We start from the raw sequence: 26,951 nt of genomic DNA on the forward strand, positions 1-26,951 counted from the left end.
ATGAGTTTTGTTCACATTAAGTAGCATTTTTGAAAAATATGCATGAGATATAAAACTAGAATATTTAATATTCATCCTTGCTATGCTTTAATGTCTTGCCCAAGAGTTCAAAAAGGAAATGGCATTTGTGTCCTGTATATGCCAGTATTTCTAAACCTTTCCATTAGTATTCGCATTAGAGATAAGTGAATGAAAATAAAAATTATCTGGAAATTGAAATGTTCCTTCATTAAATTTGAAGTTTTCATTTTCCAGAATATATTATTTTGTGATTTCAGCTCTCATAATCTTGTTATTACCATATGACCAATACATAATACATAAATTATAGATGTGGAAAGATTTGGTTTGGGGGGTTGGAGTGAGGTAGCGAATGGAGAAGAAAAATAAATACAAGTTCTATGAGATTTTTCCTTCTTCCTACTGAGGGAGCATCTGAGCTCTCTCTATGGCTACAGTGGGATAAATACTACTGCTCCATATCTATGTCCTGTTAGCTCCGAGCCAGCTTCTGCATGCTAAAGTTGAAAAATTCTTGAAAAGCTTTGTTTTCCTAGCTACTGTCAAAACACTTTCTGTGGCCATGTGCCTCCATCGCGGGCTAGTGTTTGTTTTAGCTACATCGATAGAAATGTAGTGTACACATCTAATCCCATATCTAGGAGGAATCACGGCCACTCCAGCACGCTGCACATTTACAATAACAGCGAGAAAACAACACTAATACCTAACAAATTTTTTTAAAGATTTATTTATTTATTTATGATAGACAGAGAGAGGCAGACATACAGGAGGAGGGAGAAGCAGGCTCCATGCCGGGAGCCTGACGTGGAACTCGATCCCGGGACTCCAGGATCGTGCCCTGGGCCAAAGGCAGGCGCCAAACTGCTGAGCCACCCAGGGATCCCCCTAACAATTTTTTTAACAGTCATCTTTGATTGGATGTTAATTCTCAATTAGGATAGGAAAGGATTCCAGGGTTCCAGGCTAAGGTTATGGTCAGGAATGCAGAATGTGCGTCCACACTGGGCCCTGTTCAGTGGTATTGGTGGAGCCTCTCATGATCGAGTTCCTTGTAATGACGGCAGTAGTTGAAAAGCACGTAAGCCACCAGCACCACCGACGCCCCCTTTCTTCACATTGACATACTTGTAATACCCACAGTGACCTCTCTGAAAAGCACCAGCAATGCCTTTCGGGGTGAAATCCCGCATCGGTATCCAGCTTGGGAGCTCTCCTAGTTTCACATCCACGAGCTGCTTCCCATTCACTGGTACAGATGACACCGTCTTGGAGGCCTGGGTGTCCGCTATGGATACCCAAGAATTACTGAGTTGTTATGTGCCAGTCAATTATTGACTATGTTCTAAACGATGGATGGTCACTCAGTTAATTGTCAAAACAAGAGGGTACATCTCTCATATACTCCTTTTTAAGAACAAAGAAAACCTTCCCAGAAGCCTCCAGCAGATTTCCTGTAAAGTCTGGTTGGCCAGAATTATATCACTTGCCCATGCCAAACCAAACGGTTACCGAGAGGAATGTTTGGTTTAGAAAGTCCAATCAAAACTCATCTCCCAAGTATGGGAAAAGAAATGATAATTCAGAGGAGGTTGAGCAAAAACCTGGGTTGTGCTGGCAAGGAAGAAGGGGAAAGTTCAGGCTATTGGGTAGGAGGCCAACAGTGTTTACCACAGTAGCCAGGGAGAAAGGAGTGGATATCAAGAGAATCTAATTTGAAGACATTTTTTCAAACTCTAAATATTGAACTGAAAATAAAATTCCATTAGTATTTGTGCTATTTAAAAATAATGAACATCAACCAAAATAGCTGCAAATTTTCTGGGCACCTCTACTTAATTTCTTCTTAATGGCTTGCAGTGTAACTCTAGGCAAGTTCACTTAAGCATTTGGCATTTCTTCTCTGGATATGACAACCCAATAATGAGACTTTTTAATTCAAGAAACTAGAACTGTCATTCTGTGCTTTTCGTTCATCCCAGATGTCCACAGCTTGATCTATTTAATTTCCTCCATCGCCAGGATTCACTAAGGGTAGGAGGGAACATTTCAATAACCACTGAAAGAATCTGGAAAGACCTCACCTCTCCTGCATTGGAGGGCCGAAGAGCCTGATACCCACAGGCATTTATGGGCAGCGACATCTGTATAAGCCTTCCGTTCCCTAGCTCTGGGGTACAGTCTTCTCCCTTCCTTCTGGTGCATGATCCCACCCACTTAGCATTACAGTGATTTTGGCCCAGTCCTCTCAAGCATTTGGGGACCACCACCAGTTTGTCCAACTGTGGGAGCACTCATGAAATTCAGCAGCCTTGTAGGCAATCTCTTTTTCTCAAACCTGTATAGACGCCTTTCCACGTCTAATGTTTATGGTAGTTGAAATTGTACTTTGCCCAACTGTTTCCTGATTTTTTTCACCCACCTTCATTCTCCGCTCATAATGGTGCTAAGTTTCCCGTAAATCTTTTTGGATTTTATCTGTGATGAGTGAGTCTTGTCCTGTGGCCAGTGCTGCATGGACGTTCCACCTTGCCTGCCAGTATTCCCACAGCCCTCCTCCCTGGTGAGTTCATCTCCCCAGCTCGCAGGTGATCAATAAAGCACTAGACTACATTTCTGTTCTCAGGAGTGGCACCTGATGGACCGTTCCCCCCCCCCCCCCCCGCAATCCTTCCTGTTGTTTTCCTTGGGGACACCACATATTGATTCTAGGGAGGCTGAACCATTCCACTTTGGAATCGCCCATCCCAACTACTTTTCCAGGAACAGCTGAAACGAATTGCCTTCTTTTCTCACCAGATACTGCTTTTGACTCAGAGTATACCTAGGCTAATCATTAACTTTTTAAAACAAATTCTGCTTCTAATGGCATCTGGATTTTTCGGACAATTTACCTTCAAAGGATGAAGGTCAGGGAGTATCAAATATGCTTGTGAATACAGGATGCTGTAGGTATTTCCAGCTGCCTACTAGGTTTAGGAGAGTGCAGTTTGCTCAGTGCGGAAGGTGTGGTTTCAATCCAGTCCCATCCCATACAGCCGTCCCCAGTCATGGCCAGGGTGCTACTTCCCTCTTGGCTCTGCACATTATTCCTAAGGCACTTAATTATTTGTGGGCAGAGTCTTAAGAAGAAGCAGGGCTAATCATCGCTAGCTGACCTTCACGTTCAGCCTGGGTGCTAAGCCGCAGCTGCAGAAGCAAAACTCACAGGAAATGCACACACTCGAACCCTTCAGAAGCTTATTTTATACAAGTAGATTTTATAAATAACCACAAGCTCTTTCTATCTATCAAATCTCAACACCCAGCCGCCCCTGTGTTCCCCGGAGAAGTGTGCACTCCCTAGAGGAACGCCGAGAGAGACGAGAGAAGAAAGCCTTGGGGTTTGCTGCTCTGACTCTTGTCACCCCAAGCTGCAAATGTTTGCGTGTGCCATGACAGGTAGCTCCCGATTACTGCACTCCTTATCTTAAAGGGAAAAAAATTAGGATTGAGTTTCCCTGCATTGCGTTTTATCTGCATTTCCAGAAATACAGTGTGCTTCGGGGAGGGGGGGGGAAGATCACTGGGCCAACATTCATCATCAGAAGAAGACTGTAAGAGGAATTCTTGAGCATGGTGCTTTTCAAACTACCTTTTTGAGCAAGAATGATAATTTCTCCTTTAGAGCATCACACATTTAAAACACACTCCTGGAGATTCTGGATTCCTGGGATCGAGTCCTGCATCGGACTGCCTGCTTCTGCTGCCTCTGCCTGTATCTCTGCCTCTCTCTCTCTCTGTGTCTCTCATGAATGAATAAACAAAATCTTAAAACAAAACAAAACAAAACAAAAAACCATGCTCCTGAGCATCTGGATGGCAAAGAGAAGGAGAAGGGGCCTCCTCATCTAAAGGTTAATGGATACTTGTTTGTTCTGGGTGGGATCCGGGACTGAGAAGTGATGTGTGATGGAGTCTCTGCGTCAAATCCTCAGCTGGCCTATCCATTTTGCAGCCTCCCCTTAGCTGGTTAAGTGGCCAACGGTCTCTCTTACCCACTGAACTTTCTGCAGGGCCTCAATGCTTACAGCACTTTTAAAAACACCCATGTGGGATCCCTGGGTGGCGCAGCGGTTTGGCGCTTGCCTTTGGCCCAGGGCGCGATCCTGGAGACCCGGGATCGAATCCCGCGTCGGGCTCCCGGTGCATGGAGCCTGCTTCTCCCTCTGCCTGTGTCTCTGCCTCTCTCTCTCTCACTGCGTGCCTATCATAAATAAATTAAAAAAAATAATAAAAAAAAATAAAACCACCCATGTGGTTTATGTATACAATGGAATATTACTCAGCTATTAGAAATGACAAATACCCACCATTTGCTTCAACGTGGATGGAACTGGAGGGTATTATGCTGAGTGAAGTAAGTCAGTCAGAGAAGGACAAACATTATATGTTCTCATTCATTTGGGGAATATAAATAATAGTGAAAGGGAAAATAAGGGAAGGGAGAAGAAATGTGTGGGAAATATCAGAAAGGGAGACAGAACGTAAAGACTGCTAACTCTGGGAAACGAACTAGGGGTGGTAGAAGGGGAGGAGGGCGGGGGGTGGGAGTGAATGGGTGACGGGCACTGGGTGTTATTCTCTATGTTAGTAAATTGAACACCAATAAAAAAAAAAAAAAAAAAACCACCCATCTATTTTGCTTGCTTTCCCCCCCCCAAAGGCTCTGCTGACAAATGGAATGGCCACAAGTGTCTGAAGAAGGGAGGGGGTCTCACTCCGAGGGTGTTGGGGGAAGCAGGGGGTGGGTGTCTTAGTGTACTGCACTTCTGAGCGGAGGTCTTTATAATGTGGTTTTGTCTTTTTTTTTTAAGATTGTATTTATTTATGCATGAGAGACACACAGAGAGAGGCAGAGACATAGTCAGAGGGAGAAGCAGGCTCCCTGTGGGGAGCCCGATGCGGGACTCGATCCCGGGACCCTGGGATCATGACTTGAGCCAAAGGCAGATGCTCAACCACTGAGCCAGCGAGACGTCCTGTAGTTTTGTCTTTTCATTTCTTTTTGTCCCGGAGTGCTCTGTACAAAGATTCAGAGTAACCTCACGCTCTCCTTCTCTGTCCCTAACACTGGCACCCAGGGCCCTACCCACGCGAACCCCCTATGTCTGCAGTTGTCGGGATTCTGAGCCCTGGGGCCTGGACACCACGCTGGGCAGACTGACAGCGACTGGGACGCAGTGGCGGGCTGGCTTAGCCATTCCACATGTCCTCGAATCTGTAATAATTGTCCCTTTTTAAAAAGATTTTATTTATTCACGAGACACACACACACACACACAGAGGCAGAGATATAGGCAGAGGGAGAAGCAAGCTCTGTGCGGGGAGCCTGATGTGGGACTCGATCCCAGAACCCCAGGATCCCGCCCTGAGCCCAAGGCAGACGCTCAACTGCTGAGCCCCCCAGGCGTCCCTGTAGTACTGTCCTTATGGCTCCTACCTCTTTGCCCTGTGCTAGTTGGGCTAGGGTGTTGCATGGTTTCCTCGGTTTCATCTCGCAGGCATTCTACTATCTTCCCGCTATCCAGGATTCCTTAGAAATCTCAGTCTCCTGCCCGCTGCCTTTCTGATTTCTCTGGCACCCCAACGGCCTTTTCTCTCCCACCGCACCCCCTGCCCCAGCAATCGTTTTCGATAATTCCGAGAGGATCCCGAGAGGAAAGACAGGCGGATGGGTGCTCAATCCATCTTTTAAAACTCCAAGCCCAGATGTCTCTATCTCCTTTTGAAATCATCTATTAGGGGGAATGTTCTTCATGCCTTATCAATCAGACAGAAAGAAGTCAACCTTGTTAAGTATTCTAGTTCAAGGAGCTTCCTAAGCACTTTGCACAGATTATCTGCTAATCTATCTGATTACATAGTCATCATCTGAGCTAGTGGCCTTTCAGTCAGCCTCTCTTGGAGCTCAGTGGGTGCTCTGGGGGACTTTGTTCTCACTCATGCCCAAGACCTATCCCAGAGGTTCCTGTGCTGGTTTATGTTCCCACCCTTTTTGGTGATGTCCTTGCTAAATATCATAATTACGGAGATAAGCTGTGGTGTTGAACTTGACCACAAAATGTCACAACAGCCTCAGTTTTTTTTTAAGGATTTTATTTATTTATTCATGAGAGACAGAGAGAGAGAGAGAGAGAGGCAGAGACACAGGCAGAGGGAGAAGCAGGCTCATGCAGGGAGCCCGATGCAGGACTCGATCCTGGGATTCTAGGATCATGCCCTGGGCCAAAGGCAGGTGCTCAATCGCTGAGCCACACAGGCATCCCCAGCCTCAGTTTTCCTACCATTGCTTCACTATTGCTCTGTTAACACAGAGGTGTGGAACATCCCTGGTTACAGAAGTCAACAGAGAGATTTTAGTTTATCTTATTTTTAAGATTTTATTTATGTATTCATGAGAGACACACAGAGAGAGGCAGAGACACACAGGCAGAGGGAGAGGCAGGCTCACTGCGGGGAGCCTGATGCGGGACTCGATCCCAGGACCCCAGGATCACGCCCTGAACTAAAGGCAGACATTCAACCACTGAGCCACTCAGGTGCCCCCAGCAGAGAGATTTTAAAGGCAAGTTTAATCTCCCATGAAAAAAAAATCACTCTTTTATCTTACAATAGTGATTATTTTTGGATATATAGATGAAGCCACACTGATTTAATCCCTACTCTGCCCGCCATCAAAAAAGTCTCTTTCTACAACACTCTGTAAAGTCATTTTCTTTGTATTTCCCCATTCCACTCGGAGTGATTGAGCTGTGGGTACCCTTGAAACTTTGGAGTTATACAGCCTGACACTACTACATGTAAAGGATATATTGGAAAATATCAATAATGAAAATGGACCAATGAGGTCTCCTCCACTGGTGTAGCAATTTTTCTATTTGCATAAAGAGGGCTGTGTGTAAACAGAAAAAAAAAAAAAAAACCACCAAGCAAACAACCCAACACTGTTTTGAATTAAGAAAGCTTTTTAACTCAAATCCCTCGATCTGGAAACACTGGAGTCATCTTCAACTATACACTGGTCGCCCACTAGTAGGTTTCTCTTCTGTGCTCACCGCCAGTGTTCTCCTTCGGGACTTCCACATTTCGTGGCCAGACAGTTCCAGTAGCCCCTGACTGGTCTCCTTGACTCTGATCCACTCCGTTCATCAGCAGCTTCATCAGCTTACAATGAAAAGCAACGTTCCCTTGCTCCTTGTCTCTCAACCATCAGCCCTGTTCCTTTAGCTCTTTTAACTCCTGCTTCTGGTTACTGAGAAGCTTCTAAAGAACTATATATGTCACTGTCCCTTGATTTACTAGTGTTGTACATGGTACATCTCCACCTTCTCCCAGGATGGTTTTTTCGCTTTTTTTTTTAAAAGCTCCTCTGTTGATTCCTTTTGTAACTCGAAGTAATATATTAACAAACTTACCTTCGAACAACTTCAGACAGTATTTCTGAACGACTCATGTGGTAAGAGGATGCTTGGTGGGCCTGCCGCACAGCTGTGATGCTTGGGACATGTCTTCTCTGCTCGCTTAGGTTGATACACTGCCTCCTGACTGCATGTCTTTGTCTGCTTACTCCCTTATACATTCTGTTAGCTTTCCGAGAGGAACATGGATTTCAGCACGTTTGAAAATTCATCTTATCCTTTTCTCAACATTGAGAAATACTTTGGCTGTGTGGGGGTTTTTATTTATTCATTATTATTTTTTTATTATTTTTTAATTTTTATTTATTTATGATAGTCACAGAGAGAGAGAGAGAGAGAGAGAGGCAGAGACATAGGCAGAGGGAGAAGCAGGCTCCATGCACCGGGAGCCCGATATGGGATTCAATCCCGGGTCTCCAGGATCGCGCCCTGGGCCAAAGGCAGGCGCCAAACCGCTGCGCCACCCAGGGATCCCTATTTTTTAATTTTTAAGAAAGATTTCATTTATTTATTTGAGAGAGAGAGTGCACGTACAAGCAGGGTGGAGGGGCAGAGGGAGAAGCAGACTCCTTGCTGAGCAGGGAACTGGATGTGGGGCTCGATCCCAGGACACCAAGATCATGATCTGAGCCAAAGGCAGACAGTTGACCAACTGAGCCACTCAGGTGTCCCTGAAATACCTTTTTTTTTTTAATTTTTAAATTTCTGTTCTGAAATGTCACAATGATGTGTCCGGATGTGGAACTTGTCACCTTGAATCTGGGCTGGGCACCTACTGGGCTCCTACGCTCGGGCCACTGAAGTCCATTTGCTCCAGGAAGTTTGCTTTTGTTTCTTCTCTCAATTCCTCCTGTCTGCTCTGTCTTTCCAGAACATCTGTTTGTTGGGTGTTAGGCAGCCTGTATTGAATTTCTTTTACACTTTTCCTCGTAGTTTTCTTCTTCTTTCAGTTCTCTTCTGCCTAGAAGGAGATGTCCATATTATATTTTAACTACATTTTACATTTAGTGGCCATATTTTTAAGTTTCAAGAACTTTTTTTGATTATACCTATTTCATAACATCTTCTTGCTTTTTTTTTTTTTCTTGTGGATGCAAAACACTTTGCTCTTGGGCTGCTACTTCCGCCCCCTCACGGACGGAAATGCTGGCTATAGCTACTCCTGCTGGAGCTCTTTTTCTTATCGTCTTCCTCTTCCTCCTCCTCTTCCACCTTCCTTTCTTCCTCTCTTCCTGCTCCTCCTCCTCTTCTGTCCTCTGAATCACTTCTATTTCCTTTGCTATCACTTTTTTCCGGCTTTACTGAGGCATATTGAAATATAGCACATAGAAGTTTTAGGTGCCCATTGTGATAATTAGAGTGAAATGTGTGTAGAGAAGAGATTTAACATATACAGTGAAATGATGATCACATAAGGTTAGTTAACAGGTCAATCCTCTCACATAATTACCATTGTCTTTTGGTGACAGCTAAGGTCTACTCTCTTTCAGCTCGCAAGTGTACGACCGAGCACTGTGAGTTCTGGTCACCACGCTGTACGTTAGATCCCAGAACTTATTCATCTTATAGCTGGAGGTCCGTATCCTTTGATCCACATCTCTCCATTTCCACCCTCCCCACCCCTGACAGCCACCAATCTACTTCTTGTTTCTATGAGTCCGGCCTTTTTAGATAACACACATGAGTGAGAGCATAGTGTTCGTTCTTCTCCATCTGCCTTACTTCACTTAGTGTGATGCCCTCAAAGTCCATCCCCACTGTTGCAAAAGGAGAAATCCTACTTTGTTTTGTTTTGTTTTATTGATGCTGAAGCCCGGGTCTGGACTGCATACTTCCACAGTGGGTACAGCCGCTGCATCTGCTGCTGCTTCTTGGTCATCAGGTTCTCCTCACGCTTGTTCAGTTGGCGGCACATGACACGTGTCTTCTGGGGCCGCAGATCCAGGGGCTTGGCTTTCTTACCTGTACAATTTCCTGAGCTGCTCTTTCTGAGTCTGGTTGATGATGGTGAGAACACGGTCAATGGATCTTGGAGAACTCGGAAGCCGTGCCACCTGTCACTTTGGTGACGCACAGCTGGAACAGCTCCAAATTCAGGTCTTCCAGGTGTGTAAGCAGTTCCTTCTTTTTTTTTTAAAGTTTGTTTTAAGATTTTATTTATGTATTCATAGACACAGAGAGAGAGAGAGAGAGGCGGAGACACAGGCAGAGGGAGAAGCAGGCTCCATGCAGGGAGCCTGACACGGGACTCGATCCTGGGACTCCAGGATCACACCCCAGGCTGCAGGCGGCGCCAAACCGCTGCACCACCGGTGCTGCCCAGCAGTTCCTTCTTCTTGCTGTGAAAGTCTTGAGCCTTAATCTTGGCCATGTCTGCACAATCCGCTGCTAGGATTTCCTACTTTTGTAAGGCAGAATAATATTCCATCACACACACACACACACACACACACACACACACACACACATTTTCTTTATTTATCCATCAGTCAGTTCTTTCTTCAGGTCTGTTAATATTTGCTTAATATTATTTAGGTGCTCCATTGTTGGGCGTACATATATTTACAATCATTATATCCTTTTGATGAGCTGACCCCTTTATCATTATACAGTCACCTTCTTTTGTCTTGTGACAGGTTTGATTTAAAGTCTGCTTTGATAGAAGCATAGTTACCTTGGTCTCTTTTGGTTTCTATTTTCATGGAATATTTTTTTCCTATTCCTTCACTTTGGGTTTCTACGTAGGTGCCCTTAAATCTGAAGTGAGTCTCTCGTAGGCAATATATAGTTACATCTTTTTAAAAAACCTTTTTAGTCACTCTATGCCTTTTGATTGGAGAATGTAATCCATTTGCATTTAAAGTGATTATTGACAGATAAGAACTTACTGATGTCATCTTATTAATTGTTTTCAGGCTGCTTTGCAATGTTTCTTTCTTTTCTGATGTCTTCCTTTGTAAATTGATGCTTTTCCATAATAGTATGATTTGATTCCCTTATCTTTATATTTTGTGTATCTGCTATAATCTTTTGTTCTGTGGTTACCATGGAGCATACATAAAATATCTTATGGATAATAGTCTTTTTTTAAACTGATAATAACTTAACTTTGATCCCACATAAAAATTCTACCCTCCTACTTCTCCCCATATTTATGTTTTTTGTGTGTGTCACAGTTTACCTCTTTTTATATTGTATATAATTTAACAAATCATCATAGATATAGTTATTTTTAGTTCTTTTGTACTTAATATTTTATACGTCAGTTAAGTGATTGACACACCACAATATTACAGTGTTAGAATATTCTGAATTTGACTATATACTTACCTTTGCTGGTATATTTTATTTTTTCATATGTTTTCATATTACTAATCATTGTTCTTTTGTTTTTGCTTGAAGAACTCCTTTTTGTAAGGCAAGTCTAGTGGTTGTGAATTCCCTCAGTTTTTGTTTGTTTGGGAAACTCTTTATCTTGCCTTCATTTCTGAAAGACAATTTTGCCTGGTAAAGCATTCTTGGTTAGCAGGGTTTTTCCAGCAGTTTGAATATATCATCCCACTCTCTCCTGCCCTGCAAGATTTCTGCTAAGAAATATGCTGATAGCCTTATGGGTGTTCCCTTACATGTGAGAAAATGTTTTCTTTTGCTTCTTTTAAAATTCTTTCTTTGTTTTTGACTTTAGATAGTTTTATTTTAATGTGTCTTGGAGAAGAGCATTTTCTGTTGGAATTTTTCAAATTAAAGTATAATTAACATACAATGTTATATTAGTTTCAGGTGTACAATACAATGATGCAACAATTCTATACATATCTCAGTGCTCATCAAGACAAATGTACTCTCAGTCCCTTTTGTCTATTTCACCCATCCCCCCACCCAACTCCTCTCTGGTTGGAATTTTGGAATGACCTATTAGTTTCATGAAATTGGACGTCCAAATGTCTCCCCAGGTTTGAGAAGTTGTCAGCCATTATTTCTTTAAATAAGCTTCCTGCCTCTTTCTCCCTCTCTTCTCTTTCTGGAAACTCCAATAACATGCAGATTGTTTCTGTTAAGAGCATTCTGTAATGTATGTAGACTTTTTTTACTCTTTTTTTTTTTCTCCTCTGACTAGATGATTTCAATGACCTGTTTTCCCAATTACTTATTCTTTCTTCTGCTGGTGAAATCTGTTGTTGAAGTTCTCTATTGAATTCCTCAGTTCATTCATTGTGTTCTTTAACCCTAGAATTTCTGGGGTTTTTAAAAATCGTTTCTATTTTATTGTTGAATTTCTCATTTTGTTCATGCGTTTTCCTAATTCCACTTAGTTGTCTGTATTTTCTTGTACTTCACTGGATGTCTTTTTTTTTCAAAAAGATTATAAGTAATCTCTACACCCAATATGGGGCTTGAACCCCAAGATCAAGAGTTGCACGCTACACTGACTGAGCCAGGCCAGAGCCCCTTACTGAATTTTTTAAGAGGGTTATTCTGAATTCTTTGTCACATAGTTCATAGATCTCCATTTCTTTAGTGTCAATAGATAGGGTTTAAAAAAGATTTTATTTATTTATTCATGAGAGAGACGGAGAGAGGCAGAGACATAGGTAGGGGGAGAATAGACTCCCTGCTGAGCAGGGAGCCTGATGCAGGACTCTATCCCAGGACCCCGGGATCACAACCTGAGCTGAAGGCAGATACTCAACTGCTGAACCATCCAGGTGCCCTGGTAATTGGGGTTTTATTAGTCACCTTTAGAAATGTCCTATTTCCTTGATTATTATCCTTGTGGCTTTTTGTTAGTGTCTGTGCATTTATGGAAGCAGGTACTTCATCCAGTCTTTATGGAGTGGCTTCAGCAGGCAAAGCCTTTCACTAGTCGACCTGTCCCAAGTTTCTTGGGCTCTCTGGTGACATCCATCTCTTTCAGTTTGCTGCTGGAGTCACTTAACAGATCTGATGACTTCAACTTTCTTGCATTCTCAAGCAATGCTGAAGTACTAATGTGAACATGCATCAAGTAATGTTTTTAGCTCTCTTCTTCCTGGACTTCCTCCCTATTAACTTTTTCTCTGGCTTTGCAGATGAACAATGGAGTGTCAAGGCCTGCCAAAGCCTCAGGGTCTTTCTTTAGCCCTAACATTTCCATGCAACATCAGTCAGAAACCTATTCTCAACTCTCCTAAAAGTACCCCCTTTCTGTGCTTTCTTGGTATATGATCAACACTAGAATGAATTCCAGAGATAACTTTTAAGATCTCTCTGCTTGGGGAGATTGGGATGAGGAGGAATATAATGTACAGTGCCAGCATCTCTGTGATATTTTTGTGATGAAATTCAAGTTCCTATCACATTTTCCCTTGCTATTTTTGTAAATATAAAGAAAGGATAGATTACTGAAAGATGAATAACACAGCGGAAAAATAACTGTGCGGAAGGAATGAGTAGAATTGACACCTCAGAAAATTGAATTCGTAAATAAGAAGCCAACCCTGAGAAACTTCTAGAACCCAGAGGAAAGGAGAGATGAAAATAATGAAAGCGGTGATAGTAAATATGGTGGAGGGGTCCAATAGATATGGGCTACAAATAAAGATAGCTGGAAGACAGGTGAGAACACATGAAACAGAAACAATATTGCAGGAAAACACATGGGAAAAATGTGTCTGATCTCAAGAAAGGCATTAAATTTAGAAAATAAGAGTGTTCACCAGGTTCTAGGAAAAATTAATAAAAACAGATTCACATCAGGTAAAAATATTAAATGTCACAAAGAATCCTAGTTGTCAAGTCTCTACAGTCCACCAAAATAAGAAACAAACAGATTAACCTAATAATAGTCATCCATAAAGAAACAAGATCACTACTCTAAGTCTTCGAAATACGAAATTGAAGAAAGGGGTAGATTATCAACTGCAGAGCCGATACGGCAGAGGTATGAGTCAAACATTTTAGATTAGGCTAACATATCAAGTTCTCATTCATTTCTGAATATGTTTGAAAGAAATGGTACATTTGTGTATCTCTATCCTCAACATGTATAGATTCAGGATTTGTGCCACCAGAAGCTTTTACAATTTGGGGGACCCATTTATGAAAAAGAAAACAAATTTAGGTGTGAAAGTGAATATGTATTTAGGCTAAGAAAGCACAACAAATTTCAAAGTTGATAAACAACTACAAACATGACTGCATTTTCCAATAACTTTTGTTGACTGTTTGCAAGTACAGAAGACATTAATAAGGTCCATAAAGGGAAGTCAAATATCTTATTTTGCTATTGAGATGACTTGTGGTCACCTCATTATTTCCCTCTCAGTTAATTGCTCAGTAGCATTTCACATGGATAAGTATTCCTTTCTTTTTTTTTTTTTAAATTTTTATTTATTTATGATAGTCACAGAGAGAGAGAGAGAGAGAGGCAGAGACACAGGCAGAGGGAGAAGCAGGCTCCATGCACCGGGAGCCTGATGTGGGATTCAATCCCGGGTCTCCAGGATCGCGCCCTGGGCCAAAGGCAGGCGCCAAACCGCTGCGCCACCCAGGGATCCCAAGTATTCCTTTCTTGTTGAAATATTTTCTATCTGCTTCCACGACCCTGCACACTAGTGTTTTTTCTTAAATTTCAATGGCTGATCCTTTTTAGTCTCTTTTCTTGGCTTCTCTTCCCTTAGACCTCTAGAAAATGGTATCCCAAGAATTTGATCCTGGGCCACTTTTTCTTTTCTTACTCTACTCACTTCCCAAGTGATTTCATTTGCTACATGGTTTTAAATAATAACTATATTCAAAGGATCCCAAATCTGTATCCTACCGTGACATCACTACTTCTGACTTATCAGGACATATTAAATCCTACACAATATCTTTTCCTATGCCAAATAGGCATCTCCAATCCAGCATATGAAAAACAGGCCTTTTGATTTCGCTCTAAGCTCTCCTAGTCTTCTTATTTTTATTTTTTAAAATTTTATTTATTCATGAGACACACAGAGAGAGGCAGAGACATAGGCAGAGGGAGAAGCAGGCTTCCTATGGGTAGTCTGATGTAGGACTTTAGGACTTGATCTTGGGATACCGGGATCACGCCTTGAGCCAAAGGCAGACATTCAACCACTGAGCCACACCGGCGTCCCTCAAATAGACTATTTGTTTCAACTTTTTTACATGCTCAATTCCCTTTCATTGAAAATGAAATAAGTAGTCATTTACTGACCAAGTCTTTTTAGATGTCAGCAAACGGTAGCACCATTAATGTAATTGCTAAAGCCAAAAACTTCAGAATACTCCTTGATATTTCCTCAGTTTTCTGAATTCAATCCATCAACATATCTTCTCAACTCTCCTTCCAAAATAGCTTCTGAATATGTCCACTTCCTCTGATTTCTTCCACCACCACTCTAGTCTCAGTCATCATTATATTCTGCTTCAACATTTTTTAAAGATTTATTTATTTATTTTAGAGAGAGAAAGAGAGAGAGCAAGGGGTAGGGGCAGAGAGTCCCAAACAGACTACTCCATGCCAAGCACAGAGCCTGACACGGGGCTTGATCTCATGACCCTGAGATCACGACCCGAGTTGAAACCAAGAGTTGGTTGCTTAACTGAGTGCACCACCCAGGCACCCCTGCTTGGGCTTTAATGGCTTTCAAACTTATCTCTCTGCTCCTAATTCCTCATGGCCTCACTCACAGTAGCCAGAGTGATATTTTTAAAATGTAATTCTTACCATGTCACTGCCACGCTTAAAATCCTCCAGTGGCTTGCCATTTTACTTGGAATACAATCCACACTGTTTACCCTGCCTTAAGAACAAGACTGTACATGACCTGGACCTGCCTCTCCAACGTCAATCAGTCCCCAGCACTTTCTGCTTAGCTCAGTATGCTCCTGTCACAGGCCTTCTTTCTGTCCCTTGAGCAAGCCAATCTAGCTCTTTCCTTGGGGCTCTTCTAGTTCTTCCTTCTGCCAATAATCTTCTCCAAAAACTGTACATAGCTGTCTACTTCTCACTTCAGATCTCAGTTTACATCTTACCTCCTCGCAAGACCACCTTTGAAACTCTTATTTTACCAGCAGTCTCCCCTTAGTCATGACCACATGTCCGTATTTTAATCCTCTTTCAATACAAGTACCTTTATCAGATATTGTATTTTTATTCATATGTAAGTAATTTTTTTGTTTTCTCTCCCCCCCCCAGAATGTAAGCTTCATCTTCTATTCACTGCAATCTCCTTTTTTGAAAAAGATTTTATGTATTATGTATTTATTTTAAAAATATTTCACGTATTGATTCATGAGAGACACAGAGAGAGGGGAGCCCAATGTGGGACTCGATCCCTGGACCCCGAGATCACATCCTGAGCTGAAGGCAGATGCTCAAACACTGAGCGTCCCTCACTGCAATCTCCTGAGTTCCTAGAACACAACCTGGCACATTGTAGGTGCTCAGTACCTGTGTCAAAAAAAAAACCTGAATGCTTAAGTGAACCCTAGTACAAAAAGGGGGTGCTTGCCTTTCAAATCATGGAGGAAGACAAAAGCGATTGTGTAAAGTACACTGAGCAATAAGAAGTTTTTTTTTTCTTTTTCTCCACTGCTACTTTAAATCTGTCTTGTGGAATATAGCGTTTTGAGCCTGTGAATGAAATTTTAGACACTCTTCATAGCTTATCTACTCAGTCTCAGTCGATATAAAGGCCACTGGTTGCTTTCATTTCTAATAGTTCAATTTTTGTGAGAATAGATGTAGTCTAGGGTAAGAATAACAAAACTTCGAACTTCAAAGTGAGGAATTCTAGCCTCCATGTGTGCATCTCTCCATTATACCTTTTCTCCTTTCCCCATACCCCTCCTCTCCGCACAAGCATGTGGCTACAGTTTCTGACCTCTCTAGGATAAACGACAGCTGGGAGAAGAGGCCGGGGTCAGCAAGTTCTATCCTGACCAGAACTTAAGGAATCTGCCCTTTCTGTGTCTGGTTTCAGCAGATGTCTACAGCTGGCCTTCCTTGGGCTTGGTGGATGGTCAGGTCTGACTCTTTGCCTTGGGAGCACACATGTGTATTCTTTAGAGATCCCCCAATGGCGATCATCTATTCCCACTACGTACCTCCCTTTTGTCCCGAGAATTCGGCATTTTGGTCTTCTATTGGGATCACCTTATCCTGGTAGGCAGTCTGCGTTGGCAAGATTTTTGAAAAGGCTTCAGGTGAATAGCTCGCCCTACTACCTGGCCCCCACGTCACATTTTTTAAAACCTTTTGTTTTAATAAGACATATTCATGGCTTAGGTTTTAAATCACATTTACAGATGAGGAACATTTCTAGGCCCAAATAGGTTAGCAGTGAAGCGACTACTGCTGGGAGGAATGCACGGCCCCCATGCACTTTAAGCCTAAGAGCAAAGACTTCATGTCAGAGAACACCGTACACATCACCTCTAGGCTCAAGAACTGGAAGCAGAGGACTGGAGGGAGAGCGGAGACTTGGTGAAGCTCCTGTGACCACCACCTGATACCCTCACCTTCACACTACAGAAGCCGACCAAAGTTGTGCCACTTTTAGATAAGCTAAGAAGGAGCTTTCCTGATTATATGAACTGAAACTTTCTCTCTATTGTTATCAATTAGGATAAGGGAATTAGCTACACAGAGTATCCACTGACAAATACAGACTATGAGAACAGGGAAGAGGAAGCCACACAGATATCTAGTTTCTTCAAATATCAGAAATTTCCACGCCACAGCAGGAGAGCAGCCCCATGTCACATTTGGTCCATGAGAAACGTCCCGCATCCTTGACCCTGTGCACCCGCTGCATGGCTAGGTCCCAATGCTGCCTGCCCTCTCTGCAGTGCCACGTCAGGCCAGTAGTCATGACCTCTCTTGATATTAGCTTTCTCGGGTATCCCCCCCCCTGTCTACTCTGCTCCACACCCCAAGGTTCTAGTTCTAGTTCACAACCAAACATGTGAAAGAGGTATAGCCCATATTACTAATGCATATTCATGAATATTAACATATATCAATCAACATACATTAATGAATATATTCTACAAAACCATATTATCACAAGAACGAATAGAAAGACCAGATTACCCACTAAGAATCCTATCGAATATGTCACAAGTAGTATCTGCCACAATTTAAAGCCTATACATGGAAAAAAGAATAGAGCCTATACCTGAGATACAGCATTTGTTTAACATTTACATAGTCAAATATGTCTTTCGCTTTGACATTTCCCCACTGCTTTTAAGTTTATAAATTCCTGACCCTCAAGAGAGTTGGTAAATATTCACTTGTGATTTTTGTATTTTCCAAATCCTCTATGGCTATTACTTCATAATTAAAATACTAAACTATAGCTAATACTGGAATTAATCTTAAACCCAAATTACAGGCCTATATACATATCGGATGATCCTTTACCACCTGACCCCTTTATCTTTAAACGTAATGCAACACTAGGCTTCCAAAGACTTCTCTAGTGGTCCTTGGAATGATGCCTTGTGTCTGTGTCATCAATTCATCCTGACTTGAGCAGTGGGAAGCCTGTAATAGGAAGAAGATAATGGAAGGAGTGAAGACTTTGGAAATCAGTCAGATCCAGGCTCAAATCCCAGCTATCTCACTAAGTACCTCTTCGACTGTGGCCACTTTTTCCAGCCCCTCGGAATGGCATTTGTAAGACGGCAGCAAAACGAGAGTCCCCATGAGCATTCAATGAAATCATATATGTAAAGCATCTAATGCATTAAAAAAATACTATGTGTCAGTCTTCCTTTTTTCTTCTCCACGGATCCCTCTGGGCATTTTGTAGCTAGCTCAACATTCATTCTTTTTTTTTTTAAGATTTTATTTATTCATGAGAGACACAGAGAGGAGAGACAGACAGACAGACACAGGCAGAGGGAGAAGCAGGCTCCATGCAGGAAGCCTGACGGGAACTCGATCCTGGGTCTCCAAGATCACACCCTGAAGGCGGCGCTAATCCACTGAGCCACCCGGGCTGCCCACAACATTCATTCTTGACCTGCTCCTCGGGGATAGTTGGTAAAACTATTTGCTCCATAAACTGAGGAAGTCAACTGGCTCTCCCTGAATTAAAAACTGTAAGATGGAAGTTGCATTCTCCACGTAAGATAGCACAGAACGTTCTGGTGGAACACCCGCTCAGCTCAGAGTGACTCCACGAAAGCAAAGCAGCCTTCTTTCCAGTGTATTTGGGCCTCTCCAACAGTTTCTGTGAAGTCCTCCTACAGTAACGGCCTCCACATCTCCGGAGCTTCCAACAAATACTCACCCTTCACAACCTTTACGGGTCGAGTGCACTTCTGCTCCGTACCTCCTTCATTCTGAGAGCTAGGCTGAAGGAGCCGGCCCTTTCCGAGACCTGCCAGCCTTGGGGCAGATGGCAAAGTGAGAGAGAAGAATCCTATGCCCCGTGATGGCCCTGAGAGCTTCTAGAATGTGCCACCTGATACGTTAGTTCACGGTTCCTTGGCCAGACCAAGTTATGGGCCTGAGTCTGGGGTCAGTGAGATGAGAAGTAGTGAGATGAGACGTACAGCTTTCCTGGTGGCCTGACCCAAACGTGAGGCTCTGGGCAAGGTTGGGGGTAGCAAATGTTAGAGGTGCTCTGCAGAGGTGCCTCCCTTCAGCTATGATGGAATGTCCTAGTCTCTGGCTCTTTAAAGGCTCTAGCCGAGCATGGCCTATTTGTGAACAGTGCCTCTGTGTCTTTTGTAGTTCTCTGTGTCTTTACGGTGGGAAATGTTGTGCACTCTGCGCCTTGGTGCTTCTTACGCAGGGACGCACGTGATTATCATCAGACTTTTGTCCTCTGCGGCAACAAAGCCTGTTTCTGTAGACGAATCCATGTGCTTTCTCTCTTCAAACAATGACTACAGAAAAGATCCACCGTGTTTCCCCTTTTTGGACTTGCATTGCCAGAAATCTTGGTACCCGGTTCACTGCCAAACTGTGGTCATTGACTTGACTCAGCTGCCCGATAGAATTTTCTGTCTCTGCTGACTCTAAATAGTTCCTGTTCCATTGAATCTCCTGATTGTCCAGATTTGCATTTTTTTAAAGCTTCTAACCTGGTCTCTAATGTTTTGGGAAGTAGTCCAAATACTGAATCCTGAAAAAATAAAAATGTGAGCCACGATTATAAACTAACTCAGAAGAAAATGTTCCAGTTCTTAGTAACAGATCTATAGAGAGATGTAGCATATTATGACCAAATTTCAATTCACGGTGGAAACTGTCTCTTAAGCCCTAAACTGAAACAAAACAAAACAAAACAAGGGCACCTGGGTGGCTCAGTTGGTTAAGCTTCTGTCTGTGACTCAGGTCATGACCCCAAAGTCCTGGGATCGAGCCCCATGTCTGGCCCCCTGCTCAGTGAGGTGGAGGACCTGCTTCTCCTTCTGTCCTGCCCCTGCCTCGTGCTAGCTCGCTCTCTGTCTCTCAAATAAATAAAATCTTAAAAAAATGAAACAAGATACCATTTGTGTGTTATAGACTGGTATATGCAAGTGCTTTTATGTGTTGAAGTCTCCAACTAGAATGTGAACTCGATGAAGGCAATATCCATGTCATATTTGTATTCATTCCCAGCATCTACCATGTAGCCCCAAAGGGAAAGAGGCGTTTCCTGCACGTAAGACACCTTGCTCTGTGGTGGAACTCAAAAGATTAGGCAACTTCCCTGAGGTCACAGGCCTAGGAAGTGGCAGAGGTAGAATTAAAAGTGAGGCATGACCAGAATCACTGAACTCTACATCTGAAACTAATGATATACCAGATGTTGGCTAATTGAATTTAAATTTAAAAAAGAAAAAAAAAATAAATAAATTTAAAAAAGAAAAAGAAAAAAGTGAGGTATGGGATGGTTTGGGGTGTATGTGTAGGAACCTTCTCGATTTTAAAGTTATGCATTCATTTTCATGTGTGGCGAAAATAATCAGTGTAAGAACACCTCTAATTTCATGGGTCTTATGAACTAAGATGAAGCACAATTTCTTGAAGTGGAAAATGTGGGTCATTTAAAAGAACAGTGTTAAGTAAATAAGAATATGGGTGATACAGAGATGTAGAAAATCGCCCGTATGCGTCCTAGAATGGCGAAGGTATGGGAAATAGTAGTTACACCCTGATGCTTAACTCCTGCCTCATCCTGGTTGACACATTTAACATATAATATATTTATCCTATGATACGACATATTTAATCTAAGATCTGTTGAGAGGCACCTGGGTGGCTCAGGGGTTGAGCATCGGCCTTCAGCTCAGATCATGATCCCAGGGTCCTGGGATCAAGTCCTACCTGCGTGGGGCTCCCCTCAGGGAGCCTGCTTCTCCCTCTGCCCATGTCTCTCTCTCTCTGTCTCTCATTAATAAATAAAATAAAATCTTTTTTAAAATTTTAAATGTAAGATCCGTTGAGCTTTCCCTACATGCTTCTCCTCATTAGGCTTTCAGTAAGCACCTCAAAGACACCTGAAACAAGCCACATCTATTGTGGGTGAGATTTTTTTTTAAAAGCTGCAACCTATGGACATTTCTGCCCAGCAATTCTAACCATTTTAAAATTCTTTCCATTATAAGTTTGCTTTATCCCCTATTGTGTGGCAATTTCCTTCTTCACTTTAACACAGCCATTTTGATGTAAGTTAATTCAGCTTCATTGTTCAGTCAATCAAAGGTCAATTATCAACTCTGATTAAATAGGGTGTTGTCTCTTTGCATTTGTGGTCTCGGCTTTAAAAATAAGGACGCCAGAGACCCAGATATCAGGTGAATCTGTGCCCTATAAATAGAAAAGATAATAAGGTACTTCAGCTTTCTGCTAGTAAAACTTTATGTAGGGTCTTGGTGACTAAAATTATAGGCATTTAGAATGTCAGGAAGGGGAAAAAACTTATTATGGCAAAATAGCGCAGAGTTTGCCTCTCTGTAATAGTTATGAGTTTCTTCCTCGCTTAAAATAACATGATTTTATGAGCTTATAATACCTGCTGGAAATTAAGAAGAGTACTGCATTTTGCAGCTCATTAAGTGTTGATTACGTAAGTATTGCTGCGTGAAGCATCATTTGAATTTTCCTTTAAAAGCAAAACTGATGTTTTTTCTCCATCCTTTTTGTTATTATTTTCTCAATTATGTATTTGTAAAGCACATGATTACTCTTAGTTATTCTCATGAGCATTCATTTTCGTATCGAGTAACAATCTTAGGTCTGAAAGAAGTTTTGCCAAAGAAGCAGTAGAGAAATCTATGTACTGTTAGCTGGAATTAGCACTTATGAATATTTTAGTTGATTTTTCTATAGCGACTTTTTATTATCACCACGTTATCTTCTCCATCATGTCTTAATCTAAATATGTGTTAATGTGAATTAATTTAGTTTCAGCTGGAGAACACTTTAAGCAATGGCTATAGCTCAGCTCCAGATAGAAAGTGATTAAGGAAGGATGGGGCCCCTGATGGCTGAATCTTGGGCTGAACATCAGTTACTCCCGGTTTCCCCAGAAGACTGGATATTCAGGACTGGAGGTGGGTGGAAGGAGAGAGGGCCTAGTATTTCAAACAAATTAATGTAGTTTAACCTAGTGTATTGGCTAGGGTCCAATCAAGAGACAGAAAACACTGAATTTGGACCTGAGAAGGAATGAATTGGTAACTGGCACTCTGGGTTTTGGCTTTCACCACCTTTGTGGCACTTGGTCCTTTGGCTTTCCCCCTCACCCCCTCCTCCAGTGCATTTTGAATATGGCAGCCACGATGAACGTGTTAACATGGGAATTAACATTGAAATTAGGCTGTGTTGCTCCTCTTTGCAAAAACTCCTAGTGGCCCCCATCTTGCTCGGAGAGAAAGGTAACGTCCTTAAATCACATATAACCTATGGCCCCCCTTTCCCGCCCTTTGTCTCTGCTCCCACCACACACAGATCCCTTTACAGAATATATATATATATATATATATAAATTCGATTTGCCAACATATAGTATGACACCCAGTGCTCATCCCCATCAAGTGCCCCTCTCAGTGCCTGTCACCCAGTCACCCCATCCCCCCTGCCCACCTCCCCTTCCATTACCCTTGTTCATTTCCCAGAGTTAGGAGTCTCTCATGTGTTGTCACCCTCTCTGATTTTTCCCACTCATTTCCCTCCTTTCCCCTATAATCTCTTTCACTATTTCTTATATTCCCCATATGAGTGAAACCATATATTTGTCCTTCTCTGATTGACTTACTTCACTCAGCATAATACCCTCCAGTTCCATCCACATTGAAGCAAATGGTGGGTATTCATCATTTCTTTTTTTTTTTAAATTTTTATTTATTTATGATAGTCACACAGAGAGAGAGAGAGGCAGAGACACAGGCAGAGGGAGAAGGAGGCTCCACGCACCGGGAGCCCGACATGGGACTCGATCCCGGGTCTCCAGGATCGCGCCCTGGGCCAAAGGCAGGCGCCAAACCGTTGCGCCACCCAGGGATCCCTCGTCATTTCTAATGGCTGAGGAATACCTTCTATGCCTCTTCCCAGTGTGCCACCTGGGTCACGATGGTACTCTAGCTGTTCCTCAAACAGGCCAAGGAGGGCTGGCTTTAGGCCTTGCCCTTGGTGTTTTTCTCTCCTGAGAGCGCTCTTCCTTACAATAGTACATGGCTTGCTTCTTTACTTCCTTTCCTTGAATGTCACCTTCTTGGTGAGGCCTTCCCTTGGCTATCTATCTCACATTCCAACTTGCTCTTAACCCTTCATATCCCTTGTCTATGCTCATTTTATTTTCTCTTCCACATCTGTAATTCTGTAGACTCATCATCAGTCATGCCAAGGTGCCAAGGTTTTATGAGTACTTATTTTCCAGGGATATTATAAATATTACATATATATATATGTGTGTGTGTGTGTGTGTGTGTTTCTATACATTTACTATATAAAATGATTTTACATATATATTTACCATAAAAATATAAGTTTATATATTTTATATATATTTACTATATAAAAATGATTATATATATAGTGTAGGCCCTGACAGAGAGAGCACTTAAGAAATATTTGCTACATAGAGCCAACAAGCCCTAGGAAGGATGACCTATAAACAACTGTGTGTGATCTTTGGAAGCCTCCTTTTTCCTCAATTAAAGGCAGGCCTCATCCTACACTGAACGCTGGCCATGTTTGGCCACTTTGTCACACACTCAGTATAGACTCTCAAGACCTTACCCTTTTGATGGCAAGAAGTGACAATTAAAGATGAACCTAAGGGATGGCATAGCATGGGAAATAGAGAATACAGCACTCTGACTAGATGTTGCCAAAGAGGAGTTGGTCAGGGGTATAATAAGGTCACCTTCTAACTCTAGGGCCTGGCCAAAGGAGCATACAGAGGTATCATATCATGAGCAGCCATCGGAGATGTCTCCAAGTGCGGGCACACACACCATGCCTCCTCAGTGCCTATCCTACCCTGTCTTGGTTTGTGCATTATTTCCATCCATCCAAGTGAACAATTTTAGGCATTTTAGATTCCTTCTTCTTCCCTGCTTCTCCCCCCATTCATTTCCAAGATCGGGGTTGCCTACTTGTGTTTCCTCCTTTCTATGGCCACAGTTCCCATTTGGGCCTCAGCATTTTTCAGTAGAACCACTGTAGTAGCATCCTAACTAGTCCTCTTGCCTCCCGAATCTAGCATCCACCCTTCGGCCACCTGTTCCTGTTCTCATATCATGCACCAAGCATTTTCCACATTTCACACTCTGTTTGAGGTATTTCACCTTTTTCGTTCATTTAATCTTCCAGCGGGAGTTTGAGCAGAGGACTGGGAATAGTTCATACTATACATGCAGAAGCAAGTTCAGAGAGGTTCGATAACTTGTTCTAGGTCTTTCTGCTAGACAGTGGCAAGGTCAAGTCTCATGATTTTCATACCACCTCATACCTGCCTCTCACACATCTTACTGAAACACAGATCCCTTTACAGAATTAAACCTTGGCATTGAAAGATTTTCATAAGCTAACCCTATCCTGCTTAAGATCATTATCTCCCATCTAATAACCCTTGACAATTCATTGTCCAAGTCAACCCATTGACCGCTTTCCTCTCAGTATTCTAGGGACTACAAGGCACTATAACTTTGGATGTTCTTCCCCTCTGCCTGCAGGACACATTCCTCCTTCTTAGCCTATCAAAAATCCTATAATTTTTCAGGCTCAGGTTAATTGCTACTTCCTTCATGAAACCTTCCTCAGTGCCTCTTGGGCAGGATTCATGACATTTTTTGCTACGTTCCCACAACACTCTGCATTCATTTCTAATATAGTATTTTTTTTTCATTCTGACTTCTATTACAGTTGTTCATATATTTGTCTCCTCTCTCCAGACCAAAATTTCCTTCTGGGCAGAGACTATGTCTGATTTATCACTCAATTTTCATCACCCAGCATAGTGGCACATAAAGTTTCATAAGAAAGGTTTGTTGAATGTGGAATGAATACTGGGCTTCTCCAAGGCAGTAGTAGCTCTGAGTTATCAGGCTAACCTCCACCTGCTAGAATTAGCACATTCAGCCAGGCCCCTCCACTCAGGGTTGGGAGCCTCCCCTTTGGGCTTCCAAATATTCAGTGCACTTGGAATGTTGTATTGAAACGATCTCTTTATGCATCTGCCTTCCTTGTTAGGCTGCCTGAAATGCTGGAGACATGTGTAAAGCCAATGCCTATAATTCAGTGAATGGCTTTTTGTTTTGTTTTTTAAAGATTTTATTTATTCACGAGAGACAGAGAGAGGCAGAGACATCGGCAGAGGGAGAAGGAGGCTCCCTGTGGGGAGCCCGATGTGGAACTTGATCCCAGGACCCCAGGATCATGACCTGGGCTGAAGGCAGATGCTCAACTGCTAAGCCACCCGGGCATCCCAGTGAATGGGTTTTGAGTAAATAAAATGAAGGCTGCCTGGACCTACCCAATACCTGGTATTTTACCTGTGCTGAAAGGCTATGCTTTTTCTCACTGATGCCCTTCAGATGCTAAACTATTCGAGTCAGTCAGCAACAAATCAGTGTGATTGGCTGAGAAATGGGCAAGCCAGTTGTTCTCTGGGAGAAAGGGACGACTGTGGAACATTTTGACCGTAATGGTGATCAGAAAGAATAACTAGACCTGTGGCTGCTGCTTCCCACAGAGACCTAGCCTGAAACACATGGGTTGGATATTTGGCCACTATGAGCACATCCATGGCCAAGGTAACAGTCAAAATGATTATCTAGTCCCCAGCTGCTGTTAAGAAATGATCAATTTAGTCTCATTTCCCATTTCAAGAATATCACATTCTGATGGACAATCTCAACAAAACTCAACAGAAGATTTGGTATTTTACAAGAATAAGTACATGGAAAAAGACCCAGCAGAACTGAAAAATGTCATGAAGAATGGCCTGTGACATTATCAACATAATGTCCTGACCTTAGTCATTCAATCCTTTCATTGAAAAATAAAACATATTTGCATGCATAAATCCTTCAAGTATATTTTTTCCTTTCCTGATGCCAGCCCAGCTGGCTTGAGATTTTGTAAACCAAATGACTTTTTTGATTCTCACAAACATAACATTTTTATGAACACAATAACATAAAAATATGTATCAGTGCCAACCAATCTTAAATATTTTCTATCAAACTGTGACCTTTTCTATCCAAAGTAATACCTAAATCTTTTTTTCCTTGTGTTCACATAACCTGCTGAGAAATTCAAACAATGCAATCTGAAATGTAAAGGTCTGTTTAGTAAAATTGGTTAAATCCAGATGTTTATTCAGGGATGCAACAGCTTGATAGCGCTGGGTGATTGAAAATGAAGCTGCCGGCTCATAGGTTAGTTTGAATCACCTTTCAGATGAGTGAGGCCATAGGACAGATCAAATGTGTTCATGAAGAAGAATATCAAGAGGAATTGAAAGATTTCCCCTGAGGGGCTCGATTATAGTTCACAGGATATTTAGAGAACACGTATTTGTTCCCTCTCCTGGGAGTAGGTACTAAGTGCTAGAGGTGCCTATCATGTTCACACCACCCTTTTCTGTAAATCCTTTCAAAGGTCTGAGCATACCTAATTCAAGCTCCTTCTTTCTCCCGTATTTACTCCAACTGTGGCATAAGTAACTGGGAAAACCATGCACATTAGGAATGCTATATGAGGACATGTGTGTCTTTCCCTCTGGCTCACTGCAGAGTCCACAGAAGTCAGATACAAAGTGATTAAGCAACGCTATTATAATAAGTCACTCAAGAGAAATGCCCAAGGGGGAGAAGCAACCAGTTTCTTTCCTTAAGAAGATAAGGGCTCTTCCTCTTTCCTTCTTGGCAAACCTGTCCTCATCTATGAGAGCCTCATCTAGTTGAAATATTCTCCACTGTGAAAGTCTTCTTTGACCTCTGGCGATAGTCATATGCTCCTCTAGGGTG

General features: G+C 42.3%; 1 long non-coding RNA gene and 1 pseudogene across 1 annotated transcript in view; one reads left to right on the forward strand and one right to left on the reverse strand.

Annotated features, from left to right (window-relative positions):
- LOC144308805 (uncharacterized) overlaps positions 1 to 26,951 on the forward strand; it is a 124,292-nt gene that overhangs the window by 31,607 nt on the left and 65,734 nt on the right. The window lies entirely within an intron of this gene.
- Positions 1,037 to 7,224, reverse strand: LOC144308216 (ATP synthase F(0) complex subunit f, mitochondrial pseudogene; annotated as a pseudogene).

Source organism: Canis aureus, chromosome X, assembly GCF_053574225.1.
Source record: "Canis aureus isolate CA01 chromosome X, VMU_Caureus_v.1.0, whole genome shotgun sequence".
Classification (NCBI taxonomy): Eukaryota; Metazoa; Chordata; class Mammalia; order Carnivora; family Canidae; genus Canis; species Canis aureus.